Here is an 18,568-nt window from a genome sequence, read left to right on the forward strand (position 1 = left end):
CCTGTCCTGCCCTTCCTTGATCTTTGCTTGTGGCCTCGAGCACTGTCCATTTGGAAGGGTGGTGGTGAGACTGTGAGGTGTTGTGTGAGGCTGTGGAGACTCAGAGAGGTTGGTAGGGTTGCAGAAGTGGCCAATAGTCTTGTGCTCTTGGAGCACTGTGCAAACTTAGGCTCCGGACCTCTCTCTTCTTTGTAAGGACTCCCAGCAGAGGAGCCTCGCAATAGCCACGCATCTGTGGCCATGTGTATATTGGGTTATGGGACAAAATGGGGAAACTCTTGGACTGCCGAACTGGTAGTATGCTGGGATTCAGTAAATTCAAATGAAAGTATTTTAAAAGCCAGGATACCACTGTAAACATACAGTGAGCAACTAGCAATACATGACCTACTGGAGCTTAAGTGTGACTTTCCGAAGACCTCCACACAAAGTCGCTGGAAAACATCAGTACTAGTAGATCCTGGCAGAAATAGACTTCGACTAAACACAACCAATTTGTGTGAATTGAACAAGGAATTCCGGAGAGCAATTGGCCAAGAAAAAACTGAAGTCAAATAAAATACTTACATCTCTTATATGAATACACAGCTATCCAGAAGGCACATCGTAGAAGTGGATTCAAACCAAAACACGCGTATAATCCAAAAGTATTAATACGGAAGAGAGAATTTCGAAAAGAGATCAGACATACCACACACCTGCCGCCTGAGGAAAAGGTCACGAAACAGAAGAAACCCAAACAGAAATACAAAAACTGGCTAATCTCCCACAAAAGTATAACCCAGCAACTTGATGCAAGTCCATGATGCAAGCTATGACCAACAGAAATACAAAAGACTCCTGGCAGCTCTTAACCAACATAAACAACTCACAGCAAACACTTCAAAACAGCATGGTACCAGTGAAAGAATGGGTTAGACACTATGGCCCTCATTACGGGTCCGGCAGAAACCGTGCCGGTAAAACTGGCAGGTAGCCGCCAGACCATAATGATTTACTGCCGCTTGACTTTCTGGAATCACCAGGGGATTACGACCCCGGCGTTCCGGGAAGTCAGGCGCCGGTAAATTTTAATCCACATTCCCATTGAGTCTGGACTCAATGGGAATGGGGATCATGGAAGCACCGGCACCGTTAGTAACAGTGCCGGTGCTTCTGTGAAAGTCTGAGGTCGGGTGCCGTTCCGCCTGCCAGGTCTGACCCTGGGGGGCGGTACAGCACTGCCCGCAGACTCGTAGTTGGCCGGTCCAGAAACAAGGGTACTGTTAAGCTTACCTGCACTGTTGTTTCCGGACCAGTTCTAATGAGGGCCTATGACAAACTATACGGGAAAAAAGGAATGTCACCAGATCCAGACCTGCCAAATGTAGACAAGTGGGAAATCGAATTTGATGGAGATGACATCCTCTTAAGCATTTAAAATGCCAGCATGTCAAGAGCGCCAGGTCCAGACAGACTAACCAATCAGATGCTGAAAGAATCACCTGAAGAATGGGCCGATTACTGTACGATCCTATTTTCACAAATAATAAGGAAAATAGAAATACCAAAATCGTAGAAAAGTGCTGTTGTGGTGCCGGTACACAAGAAGGGGATAAGAAGTAACCCAAAAAATTATCACCCCATTGCACTTATAGACATACTAGGAAAAGTCTTTGCATCTCTGATACATACAAAAAAGACGAACTAGATCCACACATCGCATAACTATGATTGTCGAAAAACAGAATTTGTAAAGGGAGTAGGCTGTGTGCTTAATTTACTTCTGATCAATATGCTAAAAAGCAAAGCAATCAAACAAGGAAACAAAGTTTACTTGCCCTTTATAGACCTAGCCCAAGCTTTCGATCGCATTGACAGAGAGCTGCTATGGACTATCTAAAACAATGCAATTGTCCAATAAGCCTCCTGCTAGCAATCAAAAGCTTGCAATCAGGAACCAAAATAAAAATGTGCATAGATCAGCCTGGCCTCCTCTCAAAACCAATCAACACACACAGAGGCGTCACACAGGGATGCCCGTTGTCATCCCTATTGTTCAATCTGTTCATATCAGACCTCAGAGAAGTGATGAAAAACTCTAATTCGTTCGCACCAAAAAATCAATGGGAAGCCATTAGGATGGACGCTCTACGCTGCCGATCTCATCATGCTAGACCAAACCCCAACTGGTTTACAGAGAAAACTGAAGTTACTTCAAACCTATTTTGAGTGCAATGATTTAAACATCAATGCAAACAAATCCAAGGTATTGATAATGCAAAACCTGAAAAGAAGGACAAAAAATTGTTTAGGTGGTGCCTAGGGAAAGAATTACTGAACAAAGTGGAATCAACAAGATACCTTGAAGTTTGCCTCAACTCAAGTGCAAATGACATCACGTGGACAGATACCATCAAGGCGAAAATCAAGCAACTCACAGCCCAGGGCAGTATAATCCACAAAATGTTCGGCAAATTTTCCCTGACACCCGTAATAACATTCCACAAGCAGAAAGCTGTGCCTGTTCTACTCCACAGCGCTGATTGTGCACTAAGTTGTTCCTGGAGCTTGTGGTCAACATTGGAAAGTGAATTCTGGTGGAAAATACTCCACCTTCCAAGATCCGTACCCATTGTCCTCATAAAATACGAACTGTGTCTCATAGCCATAAATGCAAGAGTGGCATGGGGTTCACTATCGCTCTACAGAAATCTAATTATGGATGACACGCCCAAACAGTTCGCAATATGACAATCTGATTGTAAACACTAGGAAGAACCAATTCTCAAAGAATGGAATGATCGATGCCTTCAAATCTTAGAAGACATCAGAGCTTCTTCAGGGTCTTTAAAGACAAATCCTGAGGCAGGAAACTATGGAATTGTGACTGGTCTGAAACAATTGAAGAAAAGCAAAAACACTGACTATTCAAGAACATAGTAGAGAAGTTAAATCCATGAACAGCTTGCCCAAATATCTGGAAAAATTCCCCAGCCCACATCATCGGAATCTATTTATGAGATTTCACTTAAACTTATTCATACGTAAGAGATACTGAAAAGCCGAAGAAGCAACATGTTCAAGGACAGCAATCGCCGATTTTGTCCTGACACACTGGAAACCCTACAACACCTAACTCTATTCTGTCCTGTTTTGTCAATGCCAAGAACACGCTACTTGGGAACCTTTATCTCAGAAAGACCTTTGCTAAATGGAGAAAAATGGTGGAAAATGATCTGCTGGGGGCAAAACTTAAAACTAACTTTCGCTCTGACCACATTTTTTGAAGAAATGTCCAAACTGCTTCTGTAGACCACCGGGTCAGTGTACACTACAAAAAAAAAAGGAAGATCAAAAAATTAAGAATTCAACTAAGGAAAACGCATGACACTATGACACCACGATGCACTCATCCTAAAGTTTTGAAATTTGTTTTTATAAAAGTTTGTAATAAACTAACAAATAAAAAATAAAAAACTAGCAACATACTAGCACAGTGACAATTGGACATATCTTTCAGTTGCCAAACATGAAGTGTGATGGAATGATGAACTGGCACTATACAGGGCTTGGCACCCTCATATCTTGCAACTGTATACCATGAGAATGTTCTGGGGCTGTCAAACCTAAAGTACATTTGGATGATCTAACTGGGATTGCACTGGTATTGGGTAAACTCTGAATTCACTGGGATTGCAAAACAGTACATTTACAGTACAGTAAAAATGACAGCAAACTGATACTTTCATACAGTGAATAGAATGGGATTGACTAGCTATGAATATGCAAACTGGGTTTATAATGTCATACTTAACCTGGAAATATACTGGGATTGTGCAAACTGAGGATATATTGGAATTGTCAGGCTCGGAATATACATGAATTGGTATTATTGGGATTCAAGTAAGGGGTCATTAAAAATAAAATGCTAATTGCTTGCAGGGGACCACCAATATTAGCACTTACATTGGGTCCCCTTACATACAATTTTAAGAATTTACAAAGTGTAGTGTAAAACTGGCAAAAATCATCATTACCCTTCAGTTCTACCCTACGCTTTGTAAAAGAATAAATGCTGCCTGCAAACTGGGCTTTGCAGGCAGTATTTACTAATAGATTCCTATGGAATCCTCCTGCTCATTATCAGGTGCTGATCTCAGGCATATTTCACTGGGAATCCATTTGTTTTATACCTGCATGAAAACCTCATGCAGTCATGCATTGTTGCATGTTTCCAAGATTGTGGTGGAAAGCACATCAGAGATGCAAACTTCGCTTTGTGCCCTACCAACACATTCAAAGGGCACACAAGCTGGAGCACAATATGAAAGCCTAAAAGCATTATGCATTGTTTTTACGCTTTCATTAAGCATGACTCCCGTTGTAAAATTACCCCCTAAGGTTGCCCAACTAGAATTATAATGGATTAACCAACCAGAGGTAGAGTGGGATTGCCAAATTGCAACTTGGCTTAGTATGTGTATAGTGGGTTTGTCAAACTAGGACTGGACAGGAATTGTGCAAATTGAAAATATGCTGTGATGGTTATACTGGGAATATAATGGAATTGGCAATATGGAAGGGTGCTGCAATTGTACAGATGGGATATATACTATAATGTTCGAAACTGGGAAGATATTTGATCTGTTTAATAGTGCAATAGGCGTCAAAGATGATTATGTAATAGCATGACAGAAGAGTTTACTACAATTGTTCAATAGTAAAATGGAAGTTTGGTGACATTGTGTAAAATAGGAACGAATATACTGTTATTATGTATATATATATATTCACAAAAAAAAACTTTAAGGGGAGGTTATGGTTAAGTTGCGTTACTAAAATCCTGTATAATTCACACAAAAAAACTTTATAAACGTGACATTATGGTTCAAAGTAAAACCGAAAACCCCCTGAAATTCGCCAGTTATGGTAGGCTAAGCAACCATAACTGCCCGCACCACTGTGCACTGCTAACACTAACACCAAGGACATCAAAGATGACATCACAAATGTCATTGATGACATGCATGTGGGGGTCTACTATAGCCTTGTGTATGTTTTATTGTGTCATAACTTGCTATTATTGAAAAATCACAAAATCAGCAATCTCCTGAAATCTCCAATACTGATAGCTCAAGGCCAGACCTCGCTGCGCCCCTGTGCAGGGCGAATGGATGGTGTTGGTCAAATTTCACCATCGCCAGTACACCCCAGACTGGTATGCCGACATTGTGCCCTAACTTCCTATTTTTTTAAAAGTCGCAAAATCATCAATCTCCCAAAATCACCTACATAGATAGCCCAGGACTGGGCCTCGCCCTGTGCAGGGCGAATGGATGGGGTTGATCAGATTTCACTATCGCCAGTACACCCCAGACTGGAATGCCGTCCGTGGGCCACAATTTCAGCCCACCAACTGTTATGGGGCTGGCGCCAACCCCGAACATACAAACACACTTTCACAAACATATATATGTATAGATTTTGCAAACTTGGAGTGCACTGGCATTGCCAAACATAGGAATTAACTGGTCTTCTTCAAACTGAGAATATACTGTGGTTGTCCAACTCTATGGGAGTTTACTGGGATTATCAAACTGAGCACTAACTCGGACCATCAAACGGAGAATGTTTTTACCCCACTGGAAATATACAGAGAGAGAACCAAAGTCAATATACTGAGAGAGCCAGAATGGGAATATACTGGGGTTGGAACATTTTGGTTTATACTGGGGATGGAGAAACTGTGAATTTAGTAACATGGCCAAACTCAGAAGATACTGGCATTTTACAAAGTGTGCATTTCGAAATGAGAGTATACTACCATTTTGTATGAAACGTTCTATAATTGGATCCTGCAAACTGGATATCACACGGTAACCAGCCTGCAATTGCCCTGGGGAGTGGAGTGACACTGTCCACTAAGGTTTGTAGCTTCAATGCTCATTCAGGAACTAAACTACTGTGAGAAGCACTGCTGTCGCTTCTTTTCGGCACCAACAACTCAGGTTAGAGTGTCATCTAAGGCTGGGCATTTATAGGCTAACTAAACACAACAGAAACTAGATATGCTAATAGGGCATAACTTAAACTGTCAAACATGTGAAAAGGAGATATGCTGTAAATGAGCAATGATGTGCAAAGTGTGAAAACTGGAATGGAAATCAGTCATGGTGTGCCCACTGATCATATTGCAAACTGATAGTGATCTGCTAAGTGGCTATAATGTAATTCTCAATTGGGCCTACCATAAACTGCCAATGATCTGCTAAATGGTTGTGCTGGACCCTGGCAATAGTGTATGAACGAGATATGATGTAAACTGGCAATGATGTGCTAGCTGGGTTCGAATATATACATGTACACAAAGTGAGAACATATTTATTACAATATGTGGCCTCCTATAGTGGCATTGCCACTTTGCATGTTAACACATGGGTAAACGGAGGAACTCTAAATCAATTAATAAATGTATTGTACATGAAACACTTAAGCAATTTACCACAGTGCATTAGCTGACCAGAACTGCAAATGTTTACACAGTAAAACATTATGGAGCTCATGTTCCATAGTGGCGTAATGTGATTGAAAGGCCTTTCAATCATGCCACGACACATATGCAAGCATTTGTATGGTTGAGAGGAGGGGCGCAACACAACTTGCCTTTCCGCCTGCCTTGCCTCCTCTCCGCCATATCATTGCTACAGCATTTGCTCTGGCATATATTTTCATGCTGCCCAAATGCTGGCGAGCCCTATGGAGTCCACCTGCTTTATGTACCAGCATAAACCAGGCAGACCCCATTGGGATCCATTGTACACACTGCCAGCCAAGCCATGCCCACATGGCAGGCAGCGTGTACAATTGAAATTAAACGCTGCCCTGAGCGCTGCTTGATATGCGTGCATGGCAAGCAGCGCTCACAATTAAAAGTGTTTACTCACTTTGCACGGCAGAGTGCAAACATGCAGGGCAAATGGCAGCGTACATTGCCCTGCACTTTTGCACTCCACTGTGCCAATGATTTGGAAGCGGGGAGCCGGTTACGTTGCAGTGGAAATGTAACGGCGCCCCATCGTCAAATAACACTTAGGAGCAAAATTAGCTCCCGTCTAACAGCTGAAGCATCTCATGAACCTTTGCATACTTCATGCGTATGTTTTAAATCCATCTCAGTACAATCTGAGATAAGTGTGAAATGTAAATACAAAGGGAACAGTCTGAACAAAGGAGGACTAGAACAAAGCATTTATGACAATTCTCCAACTTTTCAAAAAACAGAAACACCTTAGCTGCTCACAAGGGTAGTGCAACCCCCTCCCACCCCCGAATCCAGTTTAATTTACTGCAATGTTTCCACTCCCGCACTAAAAGTTAAAATGACCTAGAAGGACACAACGCAACTCCTTAATACATGAACTGACAACAAACATGGGGAGACTATTGACAATCGTCTACTTCCATTCCAGTTGTAAGGAAACAGATGCATAGTCTATGACCCAGTAAATCAGGAACAGTCATTTTGTTTCAATCATTTACACAAAGTCTTGACTGTAAAGCAAAGCCCTTAATGGAAGAACCTCTGAATATTCCTATGACTGTGTCTTTTTTCTGTCCATATACTCTCCCACAAACTAGCATACCTGACACTCTGCATTATGTCAAGATTAGTAATCACCATAACGCCGAGTCCTACCTCTTTTCGTTACAGTCCTTATTTATTTTAAAGTGAATCCTACCTACGAAGATTGGAAATTAAACTTTAGCAGATGGGGTGAGGGAGCCAGCCAATCAGGTAGCTCAGATCCAAGCCAAGTTCCGAGCAACCTAATGGCTGCTCTCCCACCCTGCCATATTTCCCTTCCCTCTTATCGCCAGTCACTTCCCACCACCTGCCCTACTTGCCAGATTCATTTGGCGGCTGCCATGGAAATGGAAGAGGGGCTCTGCATGGCCCCTCGGCTTCCACTTCCATGGTGCCATCTTAGGTATGTTGTTGTTTGAATGAACGGGACGCTGGGAGAGCGATAAAAACCCAGGGTGATAATAGCAATAACACCTGATCCGGAAGGCCAGATCGCAGTGGAGTTGCTAGGTCTGGAAAAGACCCGGGGCTACGCTGATGTTGGAACTGTTGGGACTGGGGGCTAGCTAGTCTTTTGGCTGTAGCTCCTGAGATTCTATCCGGGGCTTCAACCAAAAGATCAGGGGCTATAGCCCCCTTAGCCCCCCCCTAGCAACGCCCCTGCCAGATCGTGTGGTAACACGGGAGAGGCCCATCTTTAAGGCCCTTGCTGGGCTCGTACCTGTAACTTGGGCTCTGAGGGACTTAATGATGGGCCCCTCCCGTGTTACCACCCGATCTGGCCCACCGGATCTGGTTTTATTACTATATTGTGATTAGCTTTCCTTTTCCCTACCCTCTCTCCTTGTGGGAATGAGGCTCCTGCGCTATGCCTTTTGCCATACAAGAGGGCAACATTTCACATCTTTCCTCCTGTTATTTTCAAGCATCAACCATAGCCAAAGGCTTGATGACTGTGGAGGCTAAGTGGATCATAAAGACTGTTATGAGGAGCAGTAGTACTAAGAGCAATGGTGATTATCACCCAGTCCTTAATTATTTCTGAATAACTGAAGCTGAGGGGCTTTGATGCTCAGAATAAACATGACAGAGACGAGTATAGAGACTACTATATCTGCTACACACATGACTGTTCATTACAAAAATCAATTACAATGAGGCCTGCATTTTCTGTGTATGGATAGAAATCCCACACTCCCAAAGCGTTTTCAAGATTACCAAGAAGCTGGAGACAATAGCGTGAAACACATGTATGCAGTGTTGTTCAAGTCGCCACCATACCGTTGGGAGACAATGGGAGAACCCCAAGCTGCCACCCTGGATTCAGTGATCCCTCCAGTTAACCTTTCCTCGATCACTTAGAGAAATCGTTGACTCGAGCCATATACTCATGGTGAGAGTGTAAGGCTTTCTTCCTTGGCCTTACAGTCCAAAAGTCTTAAGAAAGATAGAGGTCCAGGTCACAGCCCATCAAACATCTTCGAGATGGAAAGGCTCCCTCTCAATAGAGGATCTGACCAAGAGGGGGAAGTAGGTTCAGGTCATCTTAATGCAGCTGCTCGCTCTGTGGCATATTTAGTCAGTGGACCTCATTACGAGTCAGCTGGTCCGGAAAGAACAGTGGTGGTAAATCCGCCACCACCGTTCTTTCCGGTCCGGCTGATCTCAAGTTCTGCAGGCGGGAGGTGTCACTCCCGCCAGGTCTGACCTGGCGGGTTTAACACCACCCGCCTGCAGGAGGACATGGAAACACTGGCACCATTACAGCATGGTGCCAGTGTTTCCACTTCCCCATTCCCATGGAGTCTTATTGGACTACATGGGAATGGGGATTAACAGAATTCTGCCTCGGGAATTACCGGGTCACCGGGGTTGTAATGCCCCGGTGATTCCGGCAATCACAGAGGCGGAATGGTAATACGAGTCTGGCAGTAACCTGCTGGAATTTCTGGCACGGTTACCGCCGCACTTGTAATGAGGCCCAGTGTGTCTTTATGTGGGCCCTACTGGACTATCTTACCACACAGTATAACCATTTTTTTAAATGAATTTGGGGCATTACTCTACAGGCCTGCTGTTCCTGTCCAAGGGTAAACTTACTTTCCCCCAATGTCACAGGGAGAAGAGTGTATCCCGCTGTTTTCTCCCTTTCCTTTTTTCACCCCTTATATAACTAATAGAGAGAGGGAGATGTAGACCCCGAGGATGAATTGGGCAAGACCCTCAATTGCTATATTTGAAAGGAAAGGTACAAATTAAAAGGAAAGGTATTAAAAAGAACCAGAATCTCATGCAACGTTTGATACACACCTACAGAGACTCTAACTCTGAACAAACTGTACTTAACCAATGGGGCTTAGCCCCGGTTATAGGATATCATAAATGTGGGAACTGTGTCTCGTGTCCATGGACAGAAACAAGACATGAGTTTAATTATGGCGCCATCAAATGGAAATTGAATATACATACAAATTGTCGCACCAAAAATGCTGTTTACATTATTAGATGTCCCTGTAATCTTCTATATGTGGGCAAGACGACAAGAGAGGTCAGACAGCGTATAGGGGAACACCGCAGCTGTATCCGGAATAGGATAGCTGAAAAAGCGCTGGTGGACCATTTTATCCTTAAACACAAGGGTACTGACTTAAGATGGTTTATTTTACAAACAGTGAGAGTACCAAAAAGAGGTGGAGATATATCCACTATGCTGCACAAATTGGAGCAGCGATGGATATACCACCTTGATACGGTAAGTAATGGCCTGAATATTTCGGTGGAATGGGGAACCTTAATTACACACTAAGGTAATATAAATGTGTATCAAGTTGAAGTCCAAATTGGACGACTCTGAACGTGAATGGGACCCTTGTCCAAGAGGCGACACCCAGGGTAATGAGTTTCTATACCCATCCCACCGGCGTAACAGATTGTTATAGCACGCTGGGGCGTTTCAACAAGGTCAGTAACACACATAGACTTCATCTATTGAAGATAGGGGTTACGTTAATTGACAAACCCTGGGGTCAGATTATGTTCATGAAGTGTAACTATGTGGAATGAGTTTGCATACTCAATTCTACAGCGAAATGAAACAATATTTCTTATGGAATATGCTGGGGTGATTCATCGTCATCAGTAATACACATGGATATCATTCAATAAATGCAGATAAGGGTGTTGTCAGTTGACGAACCCCGGTGCGAAATAGATGTGTGTCCTGTAACCTTTGGCCAAGGGCATAATGAGAGACTACAGGGCATATCATGCTTGCCCATGCTTAGGAATATGTAGGCTGGCAGTGTATCACGAGAGGGAGACCAACATTAGGTAGGTAGTCCACTTTTTGTGTTCATTAATTGGAGGATCCGAGATAGTCCTCTTTCGCTCTCTACAAACGCGCGAGTATAAATAAGAAACATGGCGTGTTTGTAGAAAAGCGCTGGAAACGGATGACAAGATGATACACAGACGTGGCTCGAAAAAGAATAACAAGGTAAGCGTGAGCGGGCGGAGTTACGTTCCGAATACAGTAAGGGCAACCACACGGGAGGAAATAGGCAAGCGAGGAAAGGAACGGACTGATCCATATATATGGGATATGTCTGGGAAAAGGGACTAGCTTCGACTATTGTATAACTTCCAAGTAGATAAGATGGACAAATCCTCTACATCTGGGTGCGAACTAAAACCGAGAGAGTCGCCAACTAGAAATAGAGATAAGCATATATAGCTAATGGAGAGAGGGGGATGTAGACCCCGAGGATGAATTGGGCTAGACCCTCAATTGCTATATTTGAAAGGAAAGGTACAGGAGAGGAGAATGAGAACTACTTAGAAGCAAGTGGGCATGGAGGCTAAGCCTTGTGTTTTTCCCTAATCTGTTTTCAGATCTTGTCAAAGTAAACCACCATTGAGGAATAGACTGGCTGCAAGTTGAAAATATCACATGCAGGAAAATACCAGATGTGGATGTAAGTATTTGACGGCTCCCCATTTAAATAGACCTCCTACTATATAAATCCTTACTAAAAAGCATCTCCCATTATATAGGAGGTAATCTGAACCACCTGACCCCTGGGACCATGATCCGAAGAACTTCTCTTGAAGAGATAGCCTGAATGTTTTGCCAAAAATTAAAACATTTAGATAAGTACAATGTGCAATAATCATTATGCATGTTTGTTTGCATCCTGGGTGTGGGCAGATGGATGGGGCCACTACACAGGGATGGGAACAGGATTAATCCATGAAACAATGTGAAATGGGTGTAATAAATGATCACTCGTGCATGTTGATACAATGATTACTGTTGAGAATCTTTTACACATTGATTGTGGAAATTAATAAGAGGGAATAGCTAATGGTTTTAGATATTAACAATTGAGTTATTTGTGGAGTTATTTAGTTTTCTGATATTTTGTATTGTGTTTTAGGTGGTGTTACTCACCCTACTTGGTGCTAATCGGAATAAGGAAACTCCCCATAATTTGTCCTGAAGAAGGTTGCGAAAACAAAGGGGCAACGAGTGTTGATGTCCTGAAAAGACAACCGAAACACGTGTAGACGTAGGTCTGTGTGACTAGTAGCACATAGAAGGAACCATCAGACCATTAGGTGGAGGACTTTCTTTCATTGTGTAAATAAAATCTGAGGCTGACTAATAGGAGGCCAAAAAGATATATGCCATTGAATTGGTGGAAAAAGAAAGAAAAAAGTGGAATGAATGGTAGAAGTGAATCAGTTTGAGTTGAATATGCAGACATCTGTTTGTTTAAATATTTTAACAAAGTATTTTATGAAAATAAAAGTTTTTATAACTGACAATTGAGCATTTATTGGTATTTATACATAGATAAATGTGTTGAGTAGCTATTCCCTGTTTCTACTGGTCCAATTTTCTGTTTACTAGTATATGACCAGGGATTTGAATCAGGCACCCCTTTCGTTTATACTGTTCCAGGAAGAAACCAGTGGATGGCGTAAAACCTCTTTAAAAGGTGTGATATCAAGAGAGGCGTTCCTGGAAGGTCTTGCCATGATTCCCTGGAGTCCCTGAAGGCATGTAACTGACCGAAGAGTACAAACAATCAATCCCACTGGAATCCCAGAAAACTAGCCACATAAAAATCCAGAGGTGCTACGCAATGGGAAAGGCACCATCTTTTAAAAGATTTCCAATGATTTGAATAAGAAGAAATCATAGAATATCTACGAGAGTGCTGAATGACAATAACTATCTTGCAGGAGATACGATACCCTGGCATGTTCAACCTCCGTGGTCCAATCTTCAAATGTCTGGAGGTAGGAGTGGCAAGTCTGTCCCCACTTTAGATGGCCGGGTGGACAAAGGGCAGCTGGAATCTTCCGTTGGAGGCGACTGATAGCTGATTCAGGATAGCAAACCACTCTCAATGGCACAACTGATGCCCTTCCTTGCTTGGGCCCAGGCAATTAGGGGAAAGAGAGGGAAGTCATACACCAGAGTCTTTGGCCCCTTCATGCTCCGTGTCTGTTCATCTAGGAGCCATGACAGAGGTGTTTGCAGCCAGAATTACTTTTCGGGGAACCTAAAGTTCTGTAAACTTTCTAGCAGATCAGCAGAGACAGGGACAGTTCCTGCCCATTTTGTTTGTGGTTCTTCACTTCCTCGACTGGCATGGGAGGACTGTCTGCGAGCTTTGGTAGCCAATAATCCGTGCCGATTCAGAAAACATGCCATGCAACTCCACCAGTGGATATGGTTGCAACATCAATCTGGCAGGCGATCCTCTGTTTGGCTCCTCCTCCTCCCTCCAAATGACATCCTGTATGAATGAATAAATTAATACATTCATTACTGAATAGGGATGCCCTTAGTGGCTTGCCACATATTATCTGAGGCTGGAAGCAGAGAGAGCTTCACCAACCTCTGTGCCAGGGAGATTAGGATTTCAATTTTAAGCATGGTGTCCAAAGACTTTGCTCTCAAACCCGTAGTGCTCATGAGGCAAGTATGCTTACCTGTGGTTTCATGTGATAATGTCCCCGCAAAAATGCCTCCTGACAAAAAAAGACGCAGTTTTTTGCGGAGACACACATCATTACATTGAACATGCGGGGGAGCAGGGGACATCCCCGCAACCCATCCCCATACATAATGTCTCCAATGGCTTTTCCTAGCGACATTACGTATGGGGACATTATTACCTGATACCTTACCTGTACCTTTGTGGGGGAGGATGAGTACACTTGTGCATTATTTAGCTTTTTAGGGAACCCAAATGTCATCTTCCAATATAGTTAGGGTCTGGGGCTCTTTGGAGTGATATATAATGTTTAGATGGCATCGTGGAAAAGAGGAAGAGCTAATTGTTGAGAGCAAATCCCTCCTGCTGTGGGTGTACTTCTTGTTTTGCACTTGTATTCCCATCATCAGTGTTCAAACAAAACTTAAAGGAATGGCTTGGTAAACATTTTGTATTGCCCCTACGGGTCGGCCATGTGTTTTTAAGCCTAAGTCGCTCGATTTTAGAAAAATTTCCTATGGACCTTACCCGAGTTTTCGTCCATTAAACGCACACAAAAACAGGCATTAGGGAGCTGCCATTTTGTGATAATCCTATCATTTCCCCCATCGCCCAGGCTGACCTGCTTTTGCGGCACTAAATCATTTCCCCCGCCCATGAGCCTGTCATCAGCAGATGCGTACCGCCCATTTCACAACGCCAAAGCACGTCTCGTGTCAACATTCGCTGCGCTTCAGCTAATGACGTGTAGCCATGGAAATGGCAGGAAGCCTCTTTCCTCAATAAGTATAAACAGACTGTTTCACAACACACAGCAGCAGATTTTCGATTCCATTCCTCTCTCTGTGTTACTTTGAGTATTCTGTGACTCGTTTCTGTGCTCTGGTCAGCTACCTTTGTTGCTTGTAGCCTGTGTGAACAGATACCAGTACCACCGCTATAAATTATTTTAGTTTGTTTAACACACAATACCGAGGAGGAACTACTGCAAAGGGAAACTTGCGAAAACGATGGGTCTTCGGATGGCAGTTGCGAGGACGATTCAACAGCTAAAGAGCCTGGATCTAGTCGCATGGACGGTGTTTCCACCTGGTGCACATGCAATCGATGCAAGCTAATGCCAACCGAGGACGAGAACTGCTGCTGCTGTGAAAACTCGGGAAGCGTGGCCTACATTTCGGAAGGCGAGCCACGACTGCAATGCATCACCGAGCTGCCAGACTTCAGGGCAGCCTGCCTCACACGGTCCGTGTTGAGGATAATGATGGTGCTTATGCACGAACTTCGCGCAACTGTTCATCCTCGTAATCCGAGTAACGAGTAAGCATACTCTGCTTGTCATGCCACTCCTATTTCATGGTCTTCTACTATATCCAAAATTACATATACATATCATTGTAACGCATGAAAGTCGTTCAATAGTGTGCAGTGTCTAGATAGCATTTGTCCGAGCAGAATGCCATTAGTTACAAGAATTGCCATTGACAACAAAGGTTTATTAAACATATCTTGGTCATTTAAAAACAGTTTGTTTCATTCCTTTTCACAGGTGGTACAGGCTGGTGGCCTATCGTTCCTTTACATGGTGGCTTCATGGGAGGCTTCGACACCGCGTTCGAAGAGTAATACCCGCCTGTGCCGTTCGTGCCATAAGAGAAACATTCCCGAGTGACAGCGGTCAGTACAGGGGATTTGCTCTCACTGTGCTGCAACCTGACCTGTACAATGTGTAAAGTCTTGTATTTTTGTGTCATCAAAATAAGATACAAAATAAAACACCACATATATTTTAACAACGGTTGTTTCGATTTTTTAAATGAATCAAGTGTGTCTCCATTCAAGGATGGACATCAGACATCTGTGCTTCCGAATGGGTGAAGGTCAGGTCGCTGTGAAGCAAGGTGGTCACTATCTAAGCTAACATAATATATTCTCAATAATGCATGCAGGTATTGAGGACACGTTTGTGGAGATGAACGAGCTATGTGCTTAGTTCAGGCTGGTTCACATGCAGGACAGTGATCGAAGAGGAAGAGTGATGTGTTACATTTATTAGCTGTTGCAAATACCTCTGGAGTTTTCCAGTCAGAGTGGGAACGAGGGTGGGGGCCATGTGCTGTGCGCAGTGAGGCCTGGTCACCAAGATGGATTGGAAGGGGGGTACAAAAAATGGATGCCCCGTGTCCTGCTCAGTGGTCCCATCTACGCGAATGTCAACCAAAGTTAACATCACAGAAGGGCAAGGGGCGAACCCACTACTGGAGGCACTTGGTCCCAGTTTCTACTGAGAAGTAAGGGTGAGAGGGGCCTGATGGCCCCTTGCTCCCACACACTTGCCTGCATGCCCACCGGCCCATCCATCCCACCCCTGCTATCAAAATCGGTTCGCACCCGGGGATGAGCGCTGGCATGGGGGGCTGTCACGGGCGCAAACGGCCAAGGTGCCAAACAGCATGTACACTTCAAAAGGTATCCCACACCCAGGGGCCATCGCTCACATGGCCTCCTCAGACCCCCTGTCTCCAGGCAGGCCTCCCCTTAGGCAGGCCGCCCTCCTGCAATCCACATAAATGTGTCTCCATTCAGCAGTCTTCCTATGCCTTATCTGCATGCCCCAGGCCCATCCATCCCACCCCCCTCTATCAAATCGGTTCGCACCTGGGGATGAGCGCTGGCATGGGGGGCTGTCACGGGCGCAAACGGCCATGGTGCCAAACAGCATGTACACTTGAAAAGGTATCCCACGCCCAGGGGCTATCGCTCATATGGCCTTGTCAGACCCCGTGTCTCCATCCAGCAGTCTTCCTGTGCCTTATCTGCACGCCCCAGGCCCATGCATCCCACCCCCCTCTATCAAAGGCGGTTCGCACCCGGGGATGAGCGCTGGCATGGGGGGCTGTCATGGGCGCAAATGGCCAAGGTGCCAAACAGCATGTACACTTCAAAAGGTATCCCACGCCCAGGGGCCATCGCTCATATGGCCTCCTCAGACCCCGTGTCTCCAGGCAGGCCTCTCCTGAGGCAGGCCGCCCCCCTGCAAACCACATAATACCACGACATACACACGTCATTCATTCACAAACACACCCCTGTTTCTAATACTTTATAAACTACTTGATATGTCTCATGAGAACATCTTTGTGCTTTGCAAGTCAACTCCTGAACCTTCTACCTGAGAAGCATTGAGATCCATGCTAATCTGCTCGTCGTCTTACTATCTGTGACCGCTTCGAGCAAACTCGTCAGTGTGCTACCTGTGGCCATCTACCTGTTCTCCTGTAACATACTGCTCGGCCTGCTGAATCCAACTGTTTGTTGGTCAAGGTAAGGCCATGTATCCTAGTCATATTTCGGTCATTTTTACATTTCTATTTGAGATTACAGTACCCAATAGAGCTATGGTCATTGGTCTCATTGCTATTGACTTGAGTTTCAATTGTTATGCTATCAATAGATCTATTTATTTTCCTCTGTGTCAATTGTCATCGAATTGCATCCTTCGGGGGTCCAGTCTATAATGTAAGCATGTTTCCTTTTTGTGCAAGACAGAACATCCTAAGGGCGAGTCACATGTTCAGAGTTTAGTCACATAATTTAAAACATTTCTGTAACTTATGCAAATACTAAGCCACACATGATGAACTGGTATAGTTCCGGCGACCAAAACAAACCTTGCATTGAGCATGCTATGGTTCATTTACTTTTTTGACATTTTTATTCATCAAGGTTTTATAATAATCTTGATATTTACTTTTCAGAATTTTCAACAATGCCTGCCTGTTCAATTAGCGGTTGCCCTTCGAAGACCCATGCTAAATCTGAAGGCAGTACAATGCATGTATTCCCGAAATCTGTTGATCGAATAAGAGAATGGGTCAGACATTGCGGATATCCACTGGATGAGCTGGAAAGTAGAGTCCAACAAGTCTTAGAGGAGAAGCGGGGTGATCGATACTGCATCTGCAGCCGGCACTTTTCCTTGAACATATACGCCACATCTTGGGTAACAAAGAAGAATAAACGGCAAACAATGCGAAAATTGCTCGCAAATGCTATTCCAACTCTATTCGTCCACATTCCGCCACTGGTGAGTCAAGTTTCCGGATTTAGCTTTAGGCCTTGCGGTAGTGTGTAGGTAGCCGAATGGATTAATTGATATTTTAGGTGTTGTGTCCCTTGTAATACTCCCTTGTAATACTTTCGATATTGATATGAGTGTATAGCTTTTTCAATAATGACATTTAGCAATAAAAAAAATTTGATTTTATAACCCCCAAAGGGAATCTATTTATGGGCACAGGGAACTGTACTATATTGCGCATTTTCAATAGCATTATTCTCAAGTATACTGTCGGTTTACATGGTAATTTTTTAATATTTGCGTTTCATCATCAAACAATAATTTACCTTTACAACTGCTTGACTATCCACTGAATCTGAAACAAGAACATTCTACATCCGTGACGTGCCCGCAGTTATCAACCACTTCTAGCACGTAACAGGAATCATACTTGGCTATTCCGCTACAGACTTGTTTTATGCATGTCAAGTAATAGTTTTTATGTATCGTGTGATTATTTTACCAATTGTTTGGTTAGTGCTTTCCAATTGATATACACCTTAGTTGTCGTCCCCTGGTGTTTGTTTTCAGTTATAATTAGTGTTATCCATACTAATGCAAGTACTGTCTTTCAGGGAGATACTGAAGCGTCCACCACATTGACAACAGCCCTAGATGTTCTTCAGCAGCATGAGGTATGGATACTAACAGCTCCATCGACCGTGATCATCGGGACTGGAACACTTGTCGTTTGATTGTTCTACACCATGTTTCATTCGTGGTTAGCCATTGATATGTACCTGTGCGGTCGACCCCAAGTGTGTGTTGTGTTTTCAATATTGTAATCCTTACTAATGCAAATACTATGTTTCAGGCAATTGTTGAAGCGTCAACCCACGCACTTGATGCGGAGCCTGACATTCAAGTAATTCC

The 18,568-nt window shown here is 43.7% G+C and overlaps 1 protein-coding gene across 2 annotated transcripts in view; it reads right to left on the bottom strand.

Moving 5' to 3' along the window:
- The window catches only part of LOC138513784 (transmembrane protein 176B-like), a 116,157-nt gene that overhangs the window by 81,147 nt on the left and 16,442 nt on the right, over positions 1-18,568 (bottom strand). The window contains exon 1 of one of the 2 annotated variants that reach the window (XM_069628881.1): positions 12,827-13,306. The exons of the other annotated variant lie outside the window; for it this stretch is intronic. The gene's annotated coding sequence lies outside the window, so the exon portion shown is untranslated. Of the gene's footprint in view, positions 1-12,826; positions 13,307-18,568 lie in introns of those variants that run through there. 2 annotated transcript variants of the gene reach the window in all.

This window comes from Ambystoma mexicanum, chromosome 12, assembly GCF_040938575.1.
Source record: "Ambystoma mexicanum isolate Mex_15411 chromosome 12, UKY_AmexF1_1, whole genome shotgun sequence".
NCBI classification, from domain to species: domain Eukaryota; kingdom Metazoa; phylum Chordata; class Amphibia; order Caudata; family Ambystomatidae; genus Ambystoma; species Ambystoma mexicanum.